This window comes from Ovis canadensis, chromosome 13, assembly GCF_042477335.2.
Source record: "Ovis canadensis isolate MfBH-ARS-UI-01 breed Bighorn chromosome 13, ARS-UI_OviCan_v2, whole genome shotgun sequence".
Taxonomy (NCBI): domain Eukaryota; kingdom Metazoa; phylum Chordata; class Mammalia; order Artiodactyla; family Bovidae; genus Ovis; species Ovis canadensis.
This window is the reverse complement of record NC_091257.1, coordinates 66,443,172-66,465,750: the sequence shown is the minus strand read 5'-3', so window position 1 is coordinate 66,465,750 and position 22,579 is coordinate 66,443,172.

Below are 22,579 nucleotides of genomic sequence, written 5' to 3'. Positions count from 1 at the left end.
TACCAAATGTCAGTTGCCCTTTGGCACCCAGGAAGGACCCACCAATATTCGTTTAGGAGGCAGCATTTGTAGTTGGAGTTTTGCCCTTCCAAGTGGAGCCAAGGCCATCAGCCATGCCATGCCTTCCACTACCACCATCACTGTTGGGACAAGGCCATGTTCTCCACCCTAGGGTGCCACAAATTATGTTCTGTCCTTGAAGCCCTAAAGGGATCCCAGTATGTATCTGCGGCAAGCTATGCCATTGGAAATGTCTCAGAGGCCCCCGTTATGACACCCCTGCCCCTCCCCTCCAAGCTGGTGGTCCTGGTGGAGTGGCTATATTCTTACAAAAACAGGCCCTTTCGACTTTGGTTTAGGGCTCAAGCTTGGCTGGCCTGAAACTTTTCTGCCTATTTTTCAAACTGAACTTGAGGATGAGTTGTTGTTTAGTTGCTAAGTCATGTCTGACTCTTTTGTCATCCACAGTCTGCAGCATGCCAGGCTTCTCTGTCCTCCATTGTCTCCTGGAGTTTGCTCAAACTCATCTCCATTGTGTTGATGATGCTGTCTAACCATCTCATCCTCTGTCACCCCTTCTCCTGCCCTAAGTCTTTCCCAGCATCCATTCCATGAGTCAGCTCTTCACATCACATAGCCAAAATATTGGAGCTTCAGCAGCAGTCCTTCCAATGAATATTCAGGGTTGATTTTTTTAGGACTGACTGGTTTGATATCCTTGCTGTCCAAGGGACTCTCAAGAGTCTTCTCCAGCACCACAGTTTGAAAGCATCAATTTTTCAGTGCTCATCCTTCTTTATGGTCCAACTCACATTTGTACATGACTACTGGAAGAACCATAGCTTTGAACATACGGACCTTTGTTGGCAAAGTGATGTCTCTGCTTTTTAATAGCTGTCTAGGTTTGTCATAGCTTTCCTTCCAAGGAGTAAGCATGTTGAGTTTTAAGCCAGCTTTTACACTCTCCTCTTACCACCTTCATCAAGAGGCTCTTTGGTTCTTTTCTGCTTTCTGCCATTAGGGTGCTATCATCTGCATATCTGAGGTTGTTTATATTTCTGCTGGCAGTCTTGATTCCAGCTTATGATTCATCCAGCCTGGCATTTCACATAATGTACTCTGCATATAAGTTAAATAAGCAAGGTGACAGAGTACAGCCTTAACTTACTCCTTTCCCAAATTTGAACCAGTCCTTTATTCTATGTTGGGTTCTAACTGTTGCTTCTTGACCTACATACAGGTTTCTCAGGAGGCAGGTAAGGTGGTCTGGTATTCTCATCTTTAAGAATATTTTACAGTTTGTTGTGATCCACACAGTCAAAGGCTTTAGTCATAGTCAATGAAGCAGAAGTAGATGTTCTTCTAGAACTCTGTTACTTTTTCTATAATCCAGCAGATGTTGGCAATTTGATCTCTGGTTCCTCTGCCTTTTCTAAATCCAGCTTGTACATCTGTAAGTTCTAGGTTCATGTACTGTTGAAGCCTAGCTTGAAGGATTTTGAGCATTACCTTGCTAGCATGTGAAATGAGTGCAGTTGTACAGTAGTTTGAATATTTTTTGCCATTCCCCTTCTTTGGGATTGTAATGAAAGCTGAAATAAAAACCTTTTCCAGTCCTATGGTCATTGCTGAGTTTTCCAAGGTTGCTGGCATATTGAGTACAGAACTTTAACAGCATCATTTTTTTTTAGGATTTGAAATAGCTCAGTTGGAATTCCATCATCTCTGCTAGCTTTGTTCATAGTAATGCTTCCTAAGGCCCACTTGACTTCACACTCCAGGATGTCTGGCTCTTAAGTGAGTGACCACACCATGAGGATGAGAGTGAGACCTTCTTCTCCAAGAAGCTGTGGGAAGTTGGGGTTAGGTGAGGCTTCTGGTGTTGGTTCCCATCAGGTAGAGGAAACTGATATGCAGAGAACGACAGAGGTGAGACACATCTGTAAGGTCACTGAGTCCTTGGTTTCTGTTCAAGATGTCCAGTTAGTATTAGGATTTTCTTAATCATGCAAGTTTGTCCAGCGCACTTTCTGTATATTCCCACTTTTGCCCCAGGACTTCTGAGCTGGGTTTCCACCACAACTTTTGCTTGCTTCACTTTCATCGAGCCTACCTTGGACCTGACACTCTGCTAGGTGCTATGCAAGGTGAAAGATGACTGGCTTAGATTTTGATTGGGATTGCCTTGAATAGAGGTGGATGAAGCTGGGAAGAACTGAGATCTTGACGGCATTGAGTCTTTTATCCGTGAATAGGGAATATCTCACTACTTATTTACTTCTTAGATTTAAAAAAAAAAATTACTTGGCTAAATTATTTGACTGTCAGATCTTTGTTGCGGGACACAGGATCTTCGTTTCATCATGAGGGATCTTTCTTTTCGGTGCATGGACTCCAGCTGTGATGTGTAGGCTCTCTAGTTGTGTTGAATGGGCTCAGTAATTGCAGTGTATGGGTTTAGTTGCTCTCTGACATGTGGGATCTTAGTTCCCCGGTCAGGGATTGAACCCACATCCCCTGCATTGCAACTGGACTACCAGGGAAGTCCCAGGTCTTTGATTCTGTCATCATAGTTTTCTTCAAGGAGATTTTGTACATATTTTGTTAGACTTATACTTAAGTATTTCATTTTGGAGTGTTAATGTAAATGGTAATTATTCATTTTAAAAATATTATTGAAGACCCTATTACCTGAGAAGCTGTGGGAAGTTGGGGTATTAGATGAGGCTTGTGGTGTTGGTTCCCATCAGGTTGATTTACAGTGTTGCATTAGTTTCTGGTGTACACCAAAGTGGTTCAGTTATATATATCTGTTCATAGATATTTAGGTTGCTTCCATGTCTTGGCAATTGTAAATAGTGCTGCTGGGAACATAGGGGTACATGTTTCTTTTCACACTAAGTTTTCTCTGGATATACACCCAGGAGTGGGATTGCTGGATCATATGGTAACGCTTTTTTAGTGTTAGGGGAACTTCCACACTGTTTTCCATTTGTGTGTGCTCAGTTGCGTATGACTCTTGGTGACCCCACAGACTGTAGCCCGTAAGGCTCCTCTATCGATGGCTACAACTTTGCTGTGATTGTTTATTAGTTCCAAGAGTCTTTTGGTTGATTCTTACAGATTTTCTTCATAGACAATCACATCAAATGCTAACAAATACAGTTTTATTTCTTCCTTCCCAGTTTACTGTGGGGTCCCCCGGTGGCTCAGTTGGTAAAAAATCCCCTGCAATGCAGGAGTCACAGGAGACGCAGGTTCAGTGGCTCAGTCAGGAAGATCCCCTGGAGGAGGGCATGGCAACCTGCTCTGGTACTCTTGCCAGGAAACTTCCATAGTCCATAAGGTTGCAAAGAGTCAGACATGACGGAAGCAACTGAGCACACACTATTTACTTACCTTTTATTTCCTTTTCTTATCTTATTGCATTCCTTGCCTTGTTCCTGATCTTAGTGGGAAAGCTGGTTTCTCACCATTAGGTATGATGTTTCTTGTAGGTTTTTATAGACATTCTTTATCAGATTGAGGAAGTTCCCCTCTGTTTCTGGTTTGGTGAGAGTTTTTATCATGAATGGATGTTGAATTTTGTAAAATGTTTTTCTCTTGTCTATTGGTATGATCATGTGATTTTTCAGTCTGTTGATGTGATGCCATTAATTAATTTTCAAATGTTGAGCCAGCTTTGCATACCTGGGATAAATCCCACGTGACCATGGTGTATAATTCTTTATACATTGTTGGATTCTATTTACTAGTATCTTGTTGAGGAGTTTTGCGTCTGTGTTCACGAGTGATGTTGGTCTGCAGTTTTCTTGTCTGCTCTTGTCAGGTTGTGGTATTATGGTAATGCTGGTTTCATAGAATGAGTTAGGAAGTGTTTCCTCTGCTTTTCCATCTTCAGGAGCAGATGTTAACAAATTGGTGTGTTTTCTTTCCTAAACGTTTGGCAGACTACTAGTGGACCCATTTTGGCCAGCCTTGAATTAAAAAAAAAATTTTTTTTTTTTTCTAAAATTAAATTCTGTGGGATTTGCTTAGTGGTTCAGTGGCTAAGACTCTGCACTCCCAATGCAGGGGACCTGGTTCAATCCCTGGTCAGGGAGCTAGATCCCACATGCCTCAACTAAAAAAGAAAATCCCACATGCTGTAACCAAGACCTGGTGCAGCCAAATAAATAAATATTAAAAAAATTAAATTTTGTTTTCTAAATAGGTAACATGGTTTAGAAATCAAAACGATAAAAACATTTTTATTGAAAAACTTGGTCCTGCCTCCTCATCTACCTTGTTTCACTCTCTGCTTTGTTGGATAATAGCCTTCTAGGTTTCCTGCATATGTTTCTGTTTCTCTTTATACAAATATAAGCAAATGTGTACATTATGTACATATGTACAAGTATGTGTTTTTATTCAATTTAATACTTCCTGCAGTGTTTTCTTACACAGTCGGTTACCTGCTGTATATAGGATTCTGCACTTGTTTGTTTGCCTTAACAGTATATCCTGGTGATGTTTTCATAGTAGTGCATAACATTCTTATTCTTATCCATTGTGTGGATCCCTCGAGAAGGGCATGGCAACCCACTCCAGTATTGTTGCCTGGAGAATCCCCATGGAGCCTGGTGGCCTACAGTGCGTGGGGTCACAGAGTCAGACATGACTGAGCGAATAACACACATATTGTGTGGATATATTGTAGTTCATTTATTTAACAAGCTAAAAATTACTGTGAAATAGTTCAGGTTTAAAAAAAAGTGCAGAGGGGGACTTCCCAGGTAGTCCAGTTGTTAAGACTGTGCTTCTGCTGTAGGGGGTGTGGGTTCGATCCCTGGTTGGAGAACTAGGATCCCACATATTGCACAGCACAGCCAAAAAAAAAAATTTGATATTAGTTTTTAAGTTTTGAATTTTCCTCTCACTGATGCTTCCCTCTCACAAACATCAGAACATTTGGTGTTTTCAGTGTTGATATTTTCTAGAAAATCCGCATCTTAAAAAAAAAAATTTCTTTTTTTTCCTTCCTCTGATTCCCTATTTCTGTACGATTTCTTAAGAACACTATTCCTGAATTCTTGTATGTTCAAAAGCAATTTTTTTTGGAGCCTTTATATTTGTTCTTTTTGCCTGAATACCTCAAGGATTCTTTGTTTTTTAGTATTTTTTTTTCTGTATTTGTAATATTTTTAAAAAATTTTCAAATTGTGTTTTATTTTTAATTGGAGGATAATTACTTTACAATATTGAGATGGTTTCATCAGCATGAATCAGGGAACCCAAAGCCTGTGCTCTGTGACAACCTAGAGGGGTGGGATGGGGAGGGAGGTTCAAGAGGAAGGGGACGTATGTTTATCTATAGAATATGTCTTTTAATATAAACATTGTGATTTTTTTCAAATGTAGATTGAAATCCTTTATTATTTCAGAAACATTTTCCTAAATTATTTTTTTAAATGGCTATTGTATTTGATTGTTTTTGTTCCTTTCAGGCATTTCAGTTAGGCACTACTTGGCTCTCCTTTGCCTATCATGCATAACTATCTTTTTTCTCCATAATCCTGTTAACATGGCAGATCCCAGAAAGCACAAAAAAGAAAGAATACTTCCTGAAGATGAATCTCATGTTTCAGTGAGGCAGGAACTATATCACAGTGGCCTCAATGGACTCAGTTTAGCTTAACCTGGGAGAGAGCCTGCATACTATGAAGTTCATGAGGCTCATGCATGTGACTCAGATCTCTGCCTTCTGGGTGGTTCCAGGTCTTCCACCCCTGTGGAACTGGTCTGTCCCTTAGTATTCCAATACCAATTGCTTGACGTACTCCTTTCCCAATTTTGAACTAGTCCATTGTTCCACGTCTGGTTCTAACTGTTGCTTCTTGACCTGCATACAGGTATCTTAGGAGGCAAGTAGGGTGGTCTGGTATTCCCATCTCTTAAGAATTTTCCACAGTTTGTTATGATCCACACAGTCAAAGGCTTTAGCATAGTCAGTGGAGCAGTAGATGTTTTTCTGGAACTCTCTTCCTTTTTCTCTGATCCAGTGGATGTTGGGAATTTGATCACTGGTTCCTCTGCCTTTTCTAAATCCAGCTTGAACATCTGGAAGTTCATGTACTTTTGAAGCTTCCCTTGGAGAATTTTGAACATTACTAGCATGTGAAATGAGTGCAGTTGTATGGTAGTGTGAACATTCTTTAGCATCTCCTTTCTTTGGGATTGGAATGAAAACTGACCTTTTCCAGTCCTGTGGCCACTGCTGAGTTTTCCACATTTGCTGGCATAGTGAGTGCAGCACTTTCACAGCATCATCTTTTAGGATTTGAAACAGCTCAGCTGGAATTCCATCACCTCCACTAGCTTTGTTCGTAGTGATGCTTCCTAAGGCCCACTTGACTTCACATTCCAGGATGTCTGGCTCTAGATGAGTGGTTACACCATCATGGTTATCTGGGTCATTAAGATCTTTTTGTACAGTTCTTCTGTGTATTCTTGCCACCTCTTCTTAATATCTTCTGCTTCTGATAGGTCCATACTGTTTCTGTCCTTTATTGTGCCCATCTTTGCATGAGATTTTCCCTTGGTATCTCTAATTTTCTTGAAGAGATGTCTAGTCTTTCCCATTCTATTGTTTTCCTCTATTTCTTTGCATGTTCACTAAGGACTTCCCTGGTAGCTCAGTTGATAAAGAATCTGTGTGCAATTCAGGAGACCTGGGTTCAATCCCTGGGTCAGGAAGATCCCCTGGAGATGGGAATAGCAATCCACTCCAGTATTCTTACCTGGAGAATCCCATGGACAGAGGAGCTTGGAAGGCTACAGTCCATGGGATGGCAAAGAGCTGGACAGACTGAGTGACTAACACTTCCACTTTCACTTAGGAAGGGTTTCTTATCTCTCCTTGCTTTTCTTTGGAACTCTGCATTCAGATGGTTATATCTTTCCTTTTCTCCTTTGCCTTTCACTTCTCTTCTTTTCTCAGGTATTTGTAAGGCCTCCTCAGACAACCATTTTGCCTTTTTGCATTTCTTTTTCTTGGGGATGGTTTTGATCACTCCTTGGGGAAAGGAGTACATCAAGGCTGTATATTGTCACCTTGCTTATTTAGCTTATATGCAGAGTATATCATGAGCAATGCTGGCCTGGATGAAGCAGAAGCTGGAATCAAGATTGCTGGGAGAAATATCAATAACCTCATATACACAGATGACACCACCCATATGGCAGAAAACAAGGAGGAACTAAAGAGCCTCTTGATGAAGGTGAAAGAGGTGAAAAAGCTGGCTTAAAACTCAATATTCAAAAAACTAAGATCATGGCATCCAATCCCATCACTTCATGGCAAATAGACAGGGAAACAGTAGAAACAGTGACAGACTTTATTTTCTTGGGCTCCAAAATCATTGCAGATGGTGACTGCAGCCAGAAAATTAAAAGATGCTTGCTCCTTGGAAGAAAAGCTATGACAAACCTAAGAGAGCCTATTAAAAAGTAGAGACATTACTTTGCCGGCAAAGGTCCATCTAGTCAAAAACTACTGGCTTTTCCAGTAGTCATGTACATATATGAGAGTTGGACTCATAAAGAAGGCTGAGCACTGAAGAATTGATGCTTTTGAGCTGTTATGTTGGAGAAGACCCTTAAGAGTCGCTTGGACAGCAAGCAGATCAAACCAGTCAATCCTGAATATTCATTGGAAAGACTGGTGCTGAAGCTGAAGCTCCAGTACTTCGGCCACCTGATGCAAAGAGCCGACTCACTAGAAAAGACCCTGATGCTGGGAAAGATTGAAGGTAGGAGTTAGGGACGACAGAGGATGAGATGGTTGCATGGCATCGCCAACTCAATGGATATGAGTTTGAGCAAACTCCATGAGATGGTGAAGGACAGGGAAGCCTGGCGTGCTGCAGTCCATGGGGTCGCGAAGAGTCGGACATGACTGAGCGACTGAACAACAGTAACAATTGCTTGAGTCCTCATCCTGCCTGAAGTGGGACACTCAGTATTGCCCCAGCACATCATATGTGTCTCATGAGCGTCACTTGTCCTTGTCCTCATCTGCGACATTGTCCCTCTTACTTGGGTCTCAGTGCATGTGACTTCTCCCTCTCCCTGCCCTGATATATTTGCATAGGTGCAGAATACACGTTCTTTGCCTTGATGCCACCAAAGAATCAGATTTTTGAGCACAACAGACTTTTTCTAAACTGTGGGGGATAGTGGACAGTTATCTTATAGGATGACAAAGCAAAAAACTTAAGATTTAGTGTTAGACACTCATGTTTCCTGAGTCTCTTGACCATAATCCCCAAGGGGGTCTTTTTTTTTTTTTACTTTATTTTAATTTACAATACTGTATTGGTTTTGCCATACATTGACATGAATCCACCACGGGTGTACATGCGTTCCCAAACATGAACCCCCCACCCACCTCCCTCCCCATAACGTCTCTGGGTCATCACCGTGCACCAGCCCCAAGCATGCTGTATCCTGCATCGGACATAGACTGGCGATTCGATTCTTACATGATAGTATACATGTTACATTGCCATTCTCCCAAATCATCCCACCCTCTCCCTCTCCCTCTGAGTCCAAAAGTCCGCTATACACATCTGTGTCTTTTTTGCTGTCTTGCATACAGGGTCGTCATTGCCATCTTTCTAAATTCCATATATATGTGTTAGTATACTATATTGGTGTTTTTCTTTCTGGCTTACTTCACTCTGTATAATCGGCTCCAGTTTCATCCATCTCATCAGAACTGATTCAAATGAATTCTTTTTAACAGCTGAGTAATACTCCATTGTGTATATGTACCACAGCTTTCTTATCCATTCATCTGCTGATGGACATCTAGGTTGTTTCCATGTCCTGGCTATTATAAACAGTGCTGCGATGAACATTGGGGTACACGTGTCTCTTTCAATTCTGGTTTCCTCAGTGTGTATGCCCAGCAGTGGGATTGCTGGGTCATAAGGCAGTTCTATTTGCAATTTTTAAAGGAATCTCCACACTGTTCTCCATAGTGGCTGTACTAGTTTGCATTCCCACCAACAGTGTAGGAGGGTTCCCTTTTCTCCACACCCTCTCCAGCATTTATTGCTTGCAGATTTTTGGATCGCAGCCATTCTGACTGGTGTGAAGTGGTACCTCATTGTGGTTTTGATTTGCATTTCTCTAATAATAATCTTTTCATGTGTTTGTTAGCCATCCATATGTCTTCTTTGGAGAAATATCTATTTAGTTCTTTGGCCCATTTTTTGATTGGGTCATTTATTTTTCTGGAATTGAGCTGCATAAGTTGCTTGTATATTTTTGAGATGAGTTGTTTGTCAGTTGCTTCATTTGCTATTATTTTCTCCCATTCAGAAGGCTGTCTTTTCACCTTGCTTATGTTTTCCTTTGTTGTGCAGAAGCTTTTAATTTTAATTAGATCCCATTTGTTTATTTTTGCTTTTATTTCCAGTATTCTGGGAGGTGGATCATAGAGGATCCTGCTGTGATTTATGTCGGAGAGTATTTTGCCTATATTCTCCTCTAGGAGTTTTATAGTTTATGGTCTTACATTTAGATCTTTAATCCATTTTGAGTTTATTTTTGTGTATGGTGTTAGAAAGTGATCTAGTTTCATTCTTTTACAAGTGGTTGACCAGTTTTCCCAGCACCACTTGTTAAAGAGACTGTCTTTAATCCATTGTATATTCTTGCCTCCTTTGTCAAAGATATGCTGTCCATATGTGTGTGGATTTACCTCTGGGCTTTCTATTTTGTTCCATTGATCTATATGTCTGTCTTTGTGCCAGTACCATACTGTCTTGATGACTGTGGCTTTGTAGTAGAGCCTGAAGTCAGGCAAGTTGATTCCTCCAGTTCCATTCTTCTTTCTCAAGATTGCTTTGGCTATTCTAGGTTTTTTGTATTTCCATACAAATCTTGAAATTGTTTGTTCTAGTTCTGTGAAAAATATGGCTGGTAGCTTAATAGGGATTGCGTTGAATTTGTAAATTGCTTTGGGTAGTATACTCATTTTCACTATATTGATTCTTCTGATCCATGAACATGGTATATTTCTCCATCTATTAGTGTCCTCTTTGATTTCTTTCACCAGTGTTTTATAGTTTTCTATGTATAGGTCTTTAGTTTCTTTAGGTAGATATATTCCTAAGTATTTTATTCTTTTCGTTGCATTGGTGAATGGAATTGTTCCCAAGGGGGTCTTATCACTCCTAGTTCCCCCTTGTCCTTGGCCTCCCATCAACTTTCAGGCTGCTCCCTTCTGCTTTATTATTATTATTATATTTACTGAAAACTTTTTTCATTTTTTATTATAAAATATACATAACATAAAGTTGAACATTTTAACCACTTTAAAAAAATTTGTATTTCTTTAAAATTATGAAAGTATAATAATACATTTACAGGAGACTTGGAAAATGCAGAACAAGGTTCCGCTGTATATTACAGTTGTTTTATTTAAGTAGATAAATTAAGATTTTTAGTTGGAGTTTTAATATCAAACTTTCAAAAATTAATATAGTGAATATACAGAGAAGTAGAAGGGTATAGTAGACCTGAAATGCACTGTCAACCAATATAACATAATGAAGATTTATACAATCTTCATAGAACAGGAGGAAACAAATTCTATTTAAGTTCCCATAGACTGTAAACTAGGAGATACTGGAAAATATCCAGGAATATAAAACAAAGGGCAAAACTTTCATGGTCTAAAGGTATTGAAATCATATAGAATCAAAAAAATCATACAGAATCTGTTCTCTTATCACTGTGGAATTATATTAGAAGCCTATCAAAATATTTGAAAATAACCCACATATTTTCAAATGAAATGTGATATTTACCAAGAGAGATCTTCAACTTAGCCATTGAAAGCCTCAATAAAGTTAGACTGAAAAAAACACAGAAGATAACTGCAGAGAAGAAAGCATTTGAATGAGAAATTAGGATCAAAATGAGAAATTAATGCTAAGAATACTTAAAATCCCATGTATTTGGGAATGTCCACTTTTAAATGATGGGTATATCTAAGAAGCCATAACAAGGAAAATTAGAGAATATTTGTAATAGAAATGAAAAGAAAATTTATAAAATTGAAAATGAAAGAATTTATCAGAATTTATTACATGCAGCTAAGCTGCTCAATGCAATTAAATATAGTGTGGATGCTTGAATAAGGTATGCAAATAAATGATGGACACTAGCATAAAATTTTGTGAAATTTGAACAAAATCTATAGTTAATAATACTATATCACTTGTTAATTTCCTGTTTTTTCTTTTTTTTTTTTACAACATAGTATTTCTAATCCGATTCTCAGAATTGGATCAGAGGTTTCAAGCCTGATTCAAATTTTTTTTTTAATCACTAAGATTATAAATTTTCTAGAATTTTAGCAGTAATACTAGATGCCAAAATACTAGGAACTATATCAAAGTTTTGAGTAAATATAAATGAAAAATCTAGCATTCTATTCATACCTAGTCAAACAAGTGGAATCAAAATGTCATAAATTTTTTTAGGCAAAAATTCATAAATTTTCAAAAATATATACATTTGCAAGTGAAAGTTGCTCAGTGATGTCCGACTCTTTGTGACCCTTAGTCCATGGAATTCTCCAGGCCAGAATACTGGAGTGGGTAGCCTTTCCCTTCTCCAGGGGGAGTCTTCCCAATCCAGAGATCAAACCCAGGTCTCCCACATTGCAGGCGGATTCTTTACCAGCTGAGCGACAGGCAAAGCCTAAGAATACTCGAGTGGGTAGCCTATCCCTTCTCCAGTGGATTTTCCTGACCCAGAAATCAAACCAGGGTCTCCCGCATTGCAGGCAGATTCTTTATCAACTGAGCTATAAGGGAAGCCCCATACTCTATTATACATGCTATGCATATATATACAAAAGCTTTTTTACTATGCTTGATAAAGGCTTGAGAAAAAACAACAACAAAAAGAGACGGATAAATTGGAAAACAAACTGAATGAAATAGGAACACTGAATATGAAATAGAAAAAGTGAAACAAATGAGATAAAAGCAAAAAAAATCATCATATAGTCCAGTTGTTTTTAAACATGGATGCTCTTTAGAAACACATACAGAGCTTTGGAGAAAAATAGCGATACCTGGGCATTTGTATTTTTCAAAAAATTACAAGATAATTGTGTATGCATCTGGATTTTAAAAAGCAATTACAAGGTTTTCTATTAAATGGTAGTTTTAGTGATAGATAATTCTCTTATTTTCTGTTGACCAATCGTGATATTGTGTGCTTAGTCATTCAGTCATGTTTGACTCTTTGTGACCCCATGGACTACAGTCCACCAGGCTCCTCTGTCCATGGGGATTCTCCAGGCAAGATACTGGAGTGAGTTTCCATGCCCTCCTCCAGGGGATCTCTCAACCCAGGGATCAGACCCAGGTCTCCCGTGTTGCAGGTGGATTCTTTACCGTCCGAGCCACCAGGGAATCCCATCATGATATTAAGCAAATAATAGGTACATAATAAAAATAGTAATAGTAATTGACAGTTTTCACAGTCAATACCCAAAGTAGAAATAAAAGGTAATTACATTGCAAGCCATAATGGAAACATGATTAACCTAACGATATAAAATAATTACATACAGTTTGAGGGGTTAGGTTGAGTGATGTGGTAAGTGAAAGTGCACACACACACATGTTCTCATCTGCCCAGCTGCTGCTGCTGCTGCTGCTGCTAAGTCGCTTCAGTCGTGTCCGACTCTGTGTGACCCCATATATAGCAGCCCCTCAGGCTCCCCGTTCCCTGGGATTCTCCAGGCAAGAACATTGGGTTGCCAACAGTGGGTTGCCAACAGTGGGTTGCCATTTCCTTCTCCAGTGCATGAAAGTGAAAAGTGAAAGTGAAATTGCTCAGTCGTGTCTGACTCTTCCTGACCCGACGGACTGCAGCCTACCAGGCTCCTCCGTCCATGGGATTTGCCAGGCAAAAGTACTGGAGTGGGTTGCCATTGCCTTCTCTGCATCTGCCCAGCTAGTCTACTCTATTGGATGGTGCATTTAATCCATTTACAGTTAAGGTAATTATCGATGTGTATGATCCTGTTACAATTTTCCTAATGTTTTGGGTTTATTTTGTGTAGGTAGTGAAGACAAGAAGGCGAACTTCTCTTTTATTTCCTGTCTAGAGAAGTTCCTTTAGCATTTATTGCAAAGCTGGTTTGGTGGTTCTGAATTCTGTTAACTTTTGCTTGTCTGGAAAGTTTTTGATTTCTCCATCAAATCTGAAGGAGAGTTTTGCTGATAGAGTATTCTTGGTTGTAGGTTCTTCCCTTTCATCACCTTAAATATATCGTGCCATTCCTTTCTGGCTTGTAGAGTTTCTGTTGAGAAATCAGCTGATAACCTTATGGGAGTTTCCTCCTATGTTATTTGTTGTTTTCCCTTTGTTGCTTTTAATTGTTTGTTTGTCCTTAATTTTCATCATTTTGATTACTATGTATCTTAGTGTGTTCCTCCTTGGGTTTATCCTTTCTGGGACTCTCTGTGCTTCCTGGACTTGGTTGACTATTTCCTTTCCCATATTTTCCTTGCCCTTTCAGCTATTACCTCTTCAAATATTTTCTGGAGTCCTTTCTCCCTTCTCCTTCTGGGACCCCTATAATGAGAATGTTGGTGCATTTCATGTTATCCCAGAGGTCTTTTAGGCTGTCTTCATTTTTTTTTTTCATTCTTTTTTCTGTATTCTGTTCTGCTGCAGTGATTTCCACCATTTTGTTCTCTAGGTCATTTATCCGTTCTGCATCAGTTATTCTGATATTGATTCCTTCTAGTGTATTGTTCATCTCTGTTTGTTCTTTAGTTCTTCCAGGTCTTTGGTAAAAATTTCTTGCATCCTCTCAATCTTTGCCTCCATTCTTTTTCTGAGATCCTGGATCATCTTCACCATCATTATTCTGAATTCTTTTTCTGGAAGGCTGCCTATCTTCACTTCATTTGATTGTTTTTCTGGGGTTTTATCTCGTCCCTTCAAAGATCTGGGACAAAACCTTTTGCTTTTTCATCCTGACTAACTTTCTATAATGTGATTTTGTTTCTAGCTGCTGCAGGATTGTGGTTCTTTTTGCTTCTTCTATCTGCCCTCTATTGGATGAGGCTAAGAGACTTGTATAAGCTTGCTGATGGGAGGGACTGATGGTGGAAAAACTGGGTCTTACTCTGGTGGGCAGGGCTGTGCTCAGTTCAGTCAGTCCAGTTGCTCAGTCGTATCCGACTCTTTGTGACACCATGGACTGCAGCATGCCAGGCTTCCCTGTCCATCACCAACTCCCAAAGCTTTCGCAAACTCATGTCCATCGAGTCGATGATGCCATCCAACCATCTCTTCCTCTGTTGGTCCCCTTCTCCTGCCTTTATTCTTTCCCAGCATCGGTCTTTTCCAGTGAGTCAGTTCTTCACATCAGGTGGCCAAAGTATTGGAGTTTCAGCTTCAGCATCAGTCCTTCCAATGACTATTTAAGGTTGATTTCCTTTAGGATTGACTAGTTTGATCTCCTTGCAGTCCAAGAGACTCTTGAGAGTCTTCTCCAACACCACAGTTCAAAAGCGTCAATTCTTCAGCGCTCAGCTTTCTTTATAGTCAGACTCTCACATTCATACATGACTATTGGAAAAACCATAGCTTTGACTAGATGGACCTTTGTTGGCAAAGTAATGTCTCTGCTTTTTAATATGCTAAGTTTGTCATAGCTTTTCTTCCAAGGAGCAAGCGTCTTTTAATTTTATGGCTGCAGTCACCATATGCAGTGATTTTAGAGCCCCCCAAAATCAAGCCTCTCACTGTTTCCGTTGTTTCCCTATCTATTTAGCATGAAGTGATGGGATTGGATGCCTTGATCTTAGTTTTTTGAATGGTGAGTTTTAAGCCAACTTTTTCACTGTCCTCTTTCACTTTCATCAAGAGGCTCTTTAGTTCTTCTTCACTTTCTGCCAGAAGGGTAGTGTCATCTGGGTATCTGAGGTTATTGACATTTCTCCCGGCAATCTTGATTCTAGGTTGTGTTTTGTTTAGCCCAGCATTTCGCATGATATATTCTACATATAAGTTTAATAAGCAGGGTGACAATATACATCCTTGACATACTCCTTTCCCAATTTGGAACTGGTATGTTGTTACATGTCCAGTTCTAACTGCTGCTTCTCAGTAAAACTTTAATCCAGTTATCTGGTGATTGGTGGGGTTGTGCTCCCTCCCTGTTAATTCTTTGGCCTGAGGGGCCCAGCCCTGGGCTCTGTGGTAGGGTTAATGGTGACCTCCTAGAGGACTTAAACTAAGGGGCCCCTTCCAGGACTGCTGTTGCCAGTGCCTCCATCCCCATGGCAAGCCACTGCTGACCCAAATCTCCATAAGGGACACTCCAACACTAGCAGGTAGGTCTGGTTCAGTCTTCGGTGAGGTCACTGTGCCGTTCCCCTGGGTCTTGGCACACACAGGATTTTGTTTGTGTCCTCCAAGAGTGGAGTCTCTTGTTTTCCCCAGTTCTTTGAAAGTTCTGTAATCAAATCCCACTGGCTTTCAAAGTCAGATTCTCTGGGGATTCCCAGTCCCTTTGCATGATCCTCAGGCTGGGAAGCCTGACATGGGGCTCTTCTCCAGATTGTGAGTCATCCGCCCAGCTGGTATGGGATTTTATTTTATCATGTTGGGCCCCTCCTACTATCTTGTTTCAGCTTCTTCTTTGCCCTTGGACATAGTGTATCCTTTTTTGGTGGGTTCCAGCATCCTCTTGATGGTGGTTCAATAACTAGTTGCAATTTTGGTCCTCTCGCAGAAGGAGATAAGCACATGTCCTTCTACTCTGCCATCTTGAACTGGAAGCCCTTAACCATTTTTGAGTCCAATTTAGTGGCATTAAGTACACTCATATGATTGTATCTATCTTTTTTTTTTTTTTTTGCCAAGCTACACATGCAGGATCTTAGTTCCCTGACCAGGGATTGAACCCATGACCCCTGCAGTGGAAGCACAGTCTTAATCACTGGACCATCAGAGAAGTCCCTATTATATTTATCTTTAGAAGGTTTTCATCATTCAAAATAGGAATTCTATACCCATTAAGCAATAACTCTCTGTGTTCCCTTGTATACCCTCTGGTCTCCAGCACCTCGTTTTTCATTCCTTCTTCTCTGTTCATATTAAGCAGTTCAGGTCTCCATCCCCATCCAACTTGGTTCCACACCTAACTTTAATAGCATAGCTGTGCCCACCTAAAAATGAGAAAGACTATTGTGGGGCTCCATCTTCAGCAGCTCAAAGCGTATTTTGAATTCTGTTTTGAAATCCCAAACTTATGGGATGTGATTAAATTCTCAGGGAAGACTTGCTTTGTCACTAACATACGTAAGCTGAAGAGGATCATAGAAAGGTATATCTTCGAGAGATGAATCGTGTTATATATTCCCCTGAAGAGGCACTATAGCTGTACTAATTTTTTTCTTCTTGGTTTGCATCACAAGCCTTTCAGAATCTTGTTTCCCTGACTGAGGATCAAACTGGTGCCCCCAGCAGTGGGAAGCATGGGGTCTTAATTGCTGGACCACTAAGGAAGTCCCTGTATTAATTTTTACTAGCTCTGTTCACTCCTCTACGATTGCGTGTTTTATTTGTGTGTTTTATAGTTTAATGTTTCTTTTTCCCATCACGTTATAGCCTCCAAGAGGGTTTATATTGTGCTCTTGTTTTCTACATTATACTTACACCTGGCACATAGCAGCCACCCAATATAGAATGAATGAATGAAAATTGGTTTACAGAAGTCTCCTGGGGCCAGAAATTCTGCAACATCACCATGTAACAACTTTTTCTTTCTCCTGGGGAGCAGAGAGAAACAATGGACTGTGTCTGATATCTCTCAAGGTTGGTAGTGCCCAGGATCAAAGGCCCCTTTCACCGAGGATAAGCTGCTTGTTACAGCAAAGGAAGCATCGTGCAACATCTGCAAGTTTCCTGCTGCAAGGTCCCCTGTGTTCAGAAGTTATACTGGCTTGCTTTCACATTTCTGTTAATGAATAGGAGATTTCCCCTCAGTGTTTTGAAAGAGGTCAGAGTTATGATCGACTGTTACTACAGGCCTATAATTTCTGCCCCTAGGAAAAATGAGTAAACAGGTGGGCAGAAATCTTCCTCTTTCTGAAAGTCACCTGGAGATGGCTTTGTCCACCCTAGTTATACAAGCCATATCCGCTTGAGGGCCAAAAAAGTCTTTGGACCAGTAGAGACTCCACCTTCAGCTAGAGCTGGGAGCAGAGCATTTACTATATGGACATTATTTGCGATTGATATTTAATCAGAAGCAAAAGGGCATTAAAACCCTTTGATAGGTCTCTGGCTCATATGGCCCTGTAATATCCATGTAATGAAAACCAAGTAAATCATGGTCAAGAGGAGCCCTCTCTGATCCAGAAAGGTCCTAAGGTAGGTGGTGGATAACAAAACGATCAGTAAAAATAACTTTCCTATGTCCATGAATCATGAGTTAGTAAATGTAATGAAAGGCAAGATCTCACTCAGGATAAAGACAAAAATTATAAAATGCTTAGATCCAATATAATTACAAATACATTTGTCTATACAAAGAAGATGTATGAACTATGCTGAGATGCTATTATAAAACTGGTCGGTGAAAGATTTATGAGCAACAGGATTTTTATGTAGCCTTTCTGTGAATTACTTATTAGTTATAAACGAGGAAATAGTAATTCTGTGGTGGAGAAACTGGAGGACACCCCCTTTATCAAGTGATTGAAGTGAATATCCTTGGTAGTGGGACAAATGGACATCCAGTGCCTCCTGATGTGCAAAAGGACTTACCCTGAATCTGATTAGGAGGATGAAACCAGACAAACCCAAGAAGAGGAAAATTCTGACATACAGTTTTCAAAAATAACAAGGCAATTAAAGGCTGAGGAACTGCTTCATCTAAAAGGAGAAAAAAAGAAACAAGACAACTCAAGGCAATGGGTGATCACAAGTTGGATCCTGAATCTGGAAAAAATTGTTACTGTCAGGACATTATTGGGACAGTGATGGGACCTGGAAGCCCAGGACCCTCAGTGGATCCATGGATAGAATTCATGGGATTCTGCAATTCAGATGAGGAAGAAATGCATCTTTTTTACTAATTACTAGCTAAAATTAAGTTTTAATTGTTCTTTTTTCCACGTTATTATATAAAATGTGTGAAATGCTGCCCAGACTTTGTAGTGTCTTGTGAAGTACCTGCATGTTTTTAACTGATTGCATTTTCAGTGTTTTCTCTCTCCTCTGTGTTGGTGCATAAAGGTGTTTCCCCAACACTACAGATATTTAAAGTGTGCGATTGATGAGATTTGACATATGTATACCCATGAAACAATCACCACAAACATGATAATGAACATATCTATCACTCCTCCCCAAAAGTGTGCTCTGTGTAATTTCCTTCCATTTGAAATGTTGGCTAAAAATGAATGCTATTAGCAGGATCTAAGACTGGGTCACCAAAAGAAATTATGGGTATTTTGGTATTACGATAGAATTGATGCAGATACCTGAGATTATCATCTATGCATGACACTGCTTACATATTTTATTTATTTACTGAAACAATTGTTTAATACTTTAATGTATTTCAGTAGTGAGGTTTTTTTTTTTTGTAACCCTATATATCTTTAAATGCCTTTAAAAACATTTTTCTGGCCTATGAATGTTACCAGATAGCCCAAGGAAACATTGGCCCACACCAAGTTAAGTGCTCATGTTTTAAAGATGAGCAGCTCCGTGTGTAAAGACCCTCCTGTTCCGGCCTGTGTGACTCTTCTGCAGGCCAGTCCCTATCTGGCTCCTTCAAAAGCAAGCCAACCCGTGGATGTGCACAGAACTTTCCTGATGCTTCTTAAAAATATTTATTTATTTGGCTGTGTTGGATCTTAGCTGTGGCACTGGGGCTTACTTGCCCTATGGCATGTGGGGTCTTAGTTCCCTGACCAGGAATTGAAGTCACAACTCTTGTACTGCAAGGCAGATTCTTAACCACTAAACTACCAGATAAGTGGTGGGTCATCTTAATATGAGCAAAGTTCACCAGACATTTGGGGAAAGCCTCCAGTGTAAAAAAGAAACTTTATTTAGTTTTTTTGCAAACAGCAAGAAATGGCTTCAGAGAAAAACCATGTAGGAACATGAAAGAATTTTTTTTTTAAGAAGATGTTTTAATTTTTCTTCTCAGTAATGAGATTCAGGAATAGATCACATCCATAAAGCAACACCAGGAAGAACAGATAATGAGTTCTCAATAAATTGTTGTTCCTTAAAAATCAATTAGAAGATTTAGAAAATAAGGTTAAGGAACCTAAGAAACATGATACAATAAAGGGACAGAAAAAGGTAATACAGGGAATCTTGTTGCTTTGCACAAAAGAGAATCCAGGTACTTGGGATTTGCTAGCTAGTTCCAGAAGTGGGAGACATGGCAGGGTGTGGACTAGTGTAGGTTACCCTAACTTTTCAACCCACCGTTATTCTCACTCTTGCAATGTGGCTTTACATCACCTTCTGGAAAAGGTGGAGTCTATTTCCACTACCCTTGAATCTGGGTTAATCTTGTAACTTGTTTTGGTCAATAGAATGTGGCTGAAGTGATGTGCCATTTGGAGCCTAGGCCTAAAGAGCATTTTTCTCTCTCTTGGAAACCTGCCCAACCACCATAAAAAACAAGCCTCGGCTAGCCTGCTGGAGGATGAGATACCACGTGGAGCTGAGATGATCCATTTCAGCACAACACATCCAAACCAGTCAGTTCCCAACAGACTGGCAACTGACTGCAAAGTCATGAATGAGTCAGAGAAGAACTACCTAGCTAAGCCCAACCTCAAAGCACCAACCCACGAAATGTGAGCTAAATAAGTAGTTGCTGTTTTACTCTAACATTTTGGGGTAGTTTTTTAATCAGCAAAAGTTAACTGATAAAACTGGCTTCCTCTGTCTCCTTACAGAATGCTTTCTTATATTGGGCAGAGGCTACAAAGTAAGAAACTACATTTCCCAGATTCTTTTGCAGCTAGAATTAAAAATACTAAGATCTGACAATTAGATGCCCCACCAGAGTTTGGGGTTGGGGGCAGAGGCCATTTTCTTGCTGAGACAATGCTCACTGCAGGAGATGGAAAGGTGAGGATTTTGAGCCAGTCTCAGTTGCCAGACTCAACCAGATGTTGAGACAGAGTTATGTGGAACTGGAGGTGGCATCTGTGGCCTTCTTGCTTCCGACTGTGTTTATGGTGATGTGCTCTTGAACCCAGTTACTCCAGTGGCAGCCTTCTGACTCCTGCTCCTCCAGTCCCCTTCACTTATTTTGCACCAATTCCTTGCATGAAATTCCTTACTGTGAAAAAATTGAGCATGTCAAGTGTTGGTGAAGTAGCAACCTGGAGCACCTGGAACCATTGATATACTTGCTGGTGGTAGTGTAAAGTGGTGCATGCATTTTGGAGAATTGATTGGAAACTTCTAATAAAGTTAAACATACCTTACCCTATTGTCCAGCAATTAAAAATAATTATTTACTTTTGTTATATATTTTTGATTGCGCTGAGTCTTCATTGCTGTTTGTGGGCTTTCTGTAACTGTGATGCACTGGCTTCTTCTTGTGGCTTCTCACTGCAGAGCTCTAGGGTGCAAGGGCTCAGTAGTTGTGGCTCACAGGCTTAGTTGCCTTGCAGCATGTGGAATCTTCCTGGACCAGGGATCTAACCCATGTCCCCTGCATTGGCAGGTAGATTCTTAACCATTGGGCCACTAGGGAAAATTTTAACCACTGAACCACCTGTCCATCAATTTTTAAATGAGTGCATAACTCCACAAAAAGACTTACATGTGAATATTCACAGCAATTTTTTAAAAATATAAAGCATTTCTATTAAAAATTTATTTATTTGGCTCTGTCAGATCTTAGTTGTGTCATGCAGGATCTTTCGTTGTGCACAAAGTCTCCCATTCTGAGGGATTTCTGTTTTCTTCACTGAGTTCCAGATTCTGGGGGAAGGGCCCTAGGAAAGCAGATGGCAAGAGGGGCTGGATGCAAGTTGGGCACCAAGAAGTGTGACAAGTGGACTTCCCTGGTGGTTCAGTAGTTGAGAATCTGCCTTCCAGTGCAGGGGATGTGGCTTTGATTCCTGATTAGGGAGCTAAGATCTCACGTGCTATGAGGCAACTAAGCTTGAATGTCCCAACTACAGAGCCCTCACCACAACAGAAGATTCTGCACACTGCAAAGAAGATCCTGCATGCCAATTAAGACCTGAAGCAACCAAATAATAATAATAAGTTGATTTAAAAGAAGAGTGGCAGGAAGCTGGGGTCTTGGAGGGATGTGTCTCCAGGGAGGGCCAGGGAATGTCTTCTGCACTGGGAGATGTGTATGAATTTTAGGAACTCCAATTTGTAACTTCAAAGGCATGTCCTACCCATGCACTTATTTTCCTGTTTTTGTCGCAACTCCGAGTAAATGTCTGTTGCCAAACAACTTAGGTCAGTAGTTTTCAGAAAGGAAGGGCAGGATGGCAGCCCCTGAGTGGCAGGTGATGGATGAGCAACATGATCTCCTGAGCCTGATGAGGCCATACTGACCATAGAGGGCTGGATAGCCCCAGAGGAGCTTGGGTGCAGCAGGGAACTGACCCACAAGCTGACACAGACCAAGCCCCTGCCTTCTCCTGAGACCCTTGAGAGGTAAGGTGGATTCATACCAGACCCTTTTATGTCCTTCCTATGCAGCTAGGTGAGGCAACGGTGATTCCACAACTGAAGACTCAGAGGTCTCATATTGCAGAAGAGAAAATACTAGAAGAAAAGACACCAGAGTGTCACCAGTTTTTCTCTGGGTGGTGGCATTATGAATATGAATTTTTATTTTCTTCATCAAATATTTCTGGTTTTCTCCACACTAAATATGTAAGCATATATTAATTTTTTTACAATAAAATTGACAGTGTGAAAAAATAGTTTAAAGAAATGCAGTTTAAAAACTTATCTGAAATGAAATTTTAAAGGCAAGGATTGTATTTTGTTTTTCAGTTTGGAGAGTCCCCTGAAGGGACTTAGACATAAAAAATGTCCCTTTTTGGGGCACTCTGGGACTATCTTTGGGTTTGACTCTGCTCTCTGGTGGGAAACATGAGCTAGGTCGTTGTCGACTTATTACATGTGAGCCACAGCCCTCCTTGGAGCACTGGTTTGGAGACCTGGGCCACTTTTACTAGGGAAGGGGCCTCCAAGGATGCTCTCTGGACTTGCCCTTCCCCTAATAAATGGAAAATGATCAATAAATCCTATTCATGAAATAGGGTGGGATGCAATCAACAGTAAAATATAAATAGCTTGATGATTTTTAAATTTTATTTCACTTAAAATTTTCATTTTGAAATAATTTCAGACTTAGGAACAGTTGCAAAAATAATACAAATGTTCACATCTTATGTAACTACACAGTACAATGACCAAGACCATAAAATTAACTGTAATAGAATATTAATTAATTTCAGGGTCTGAC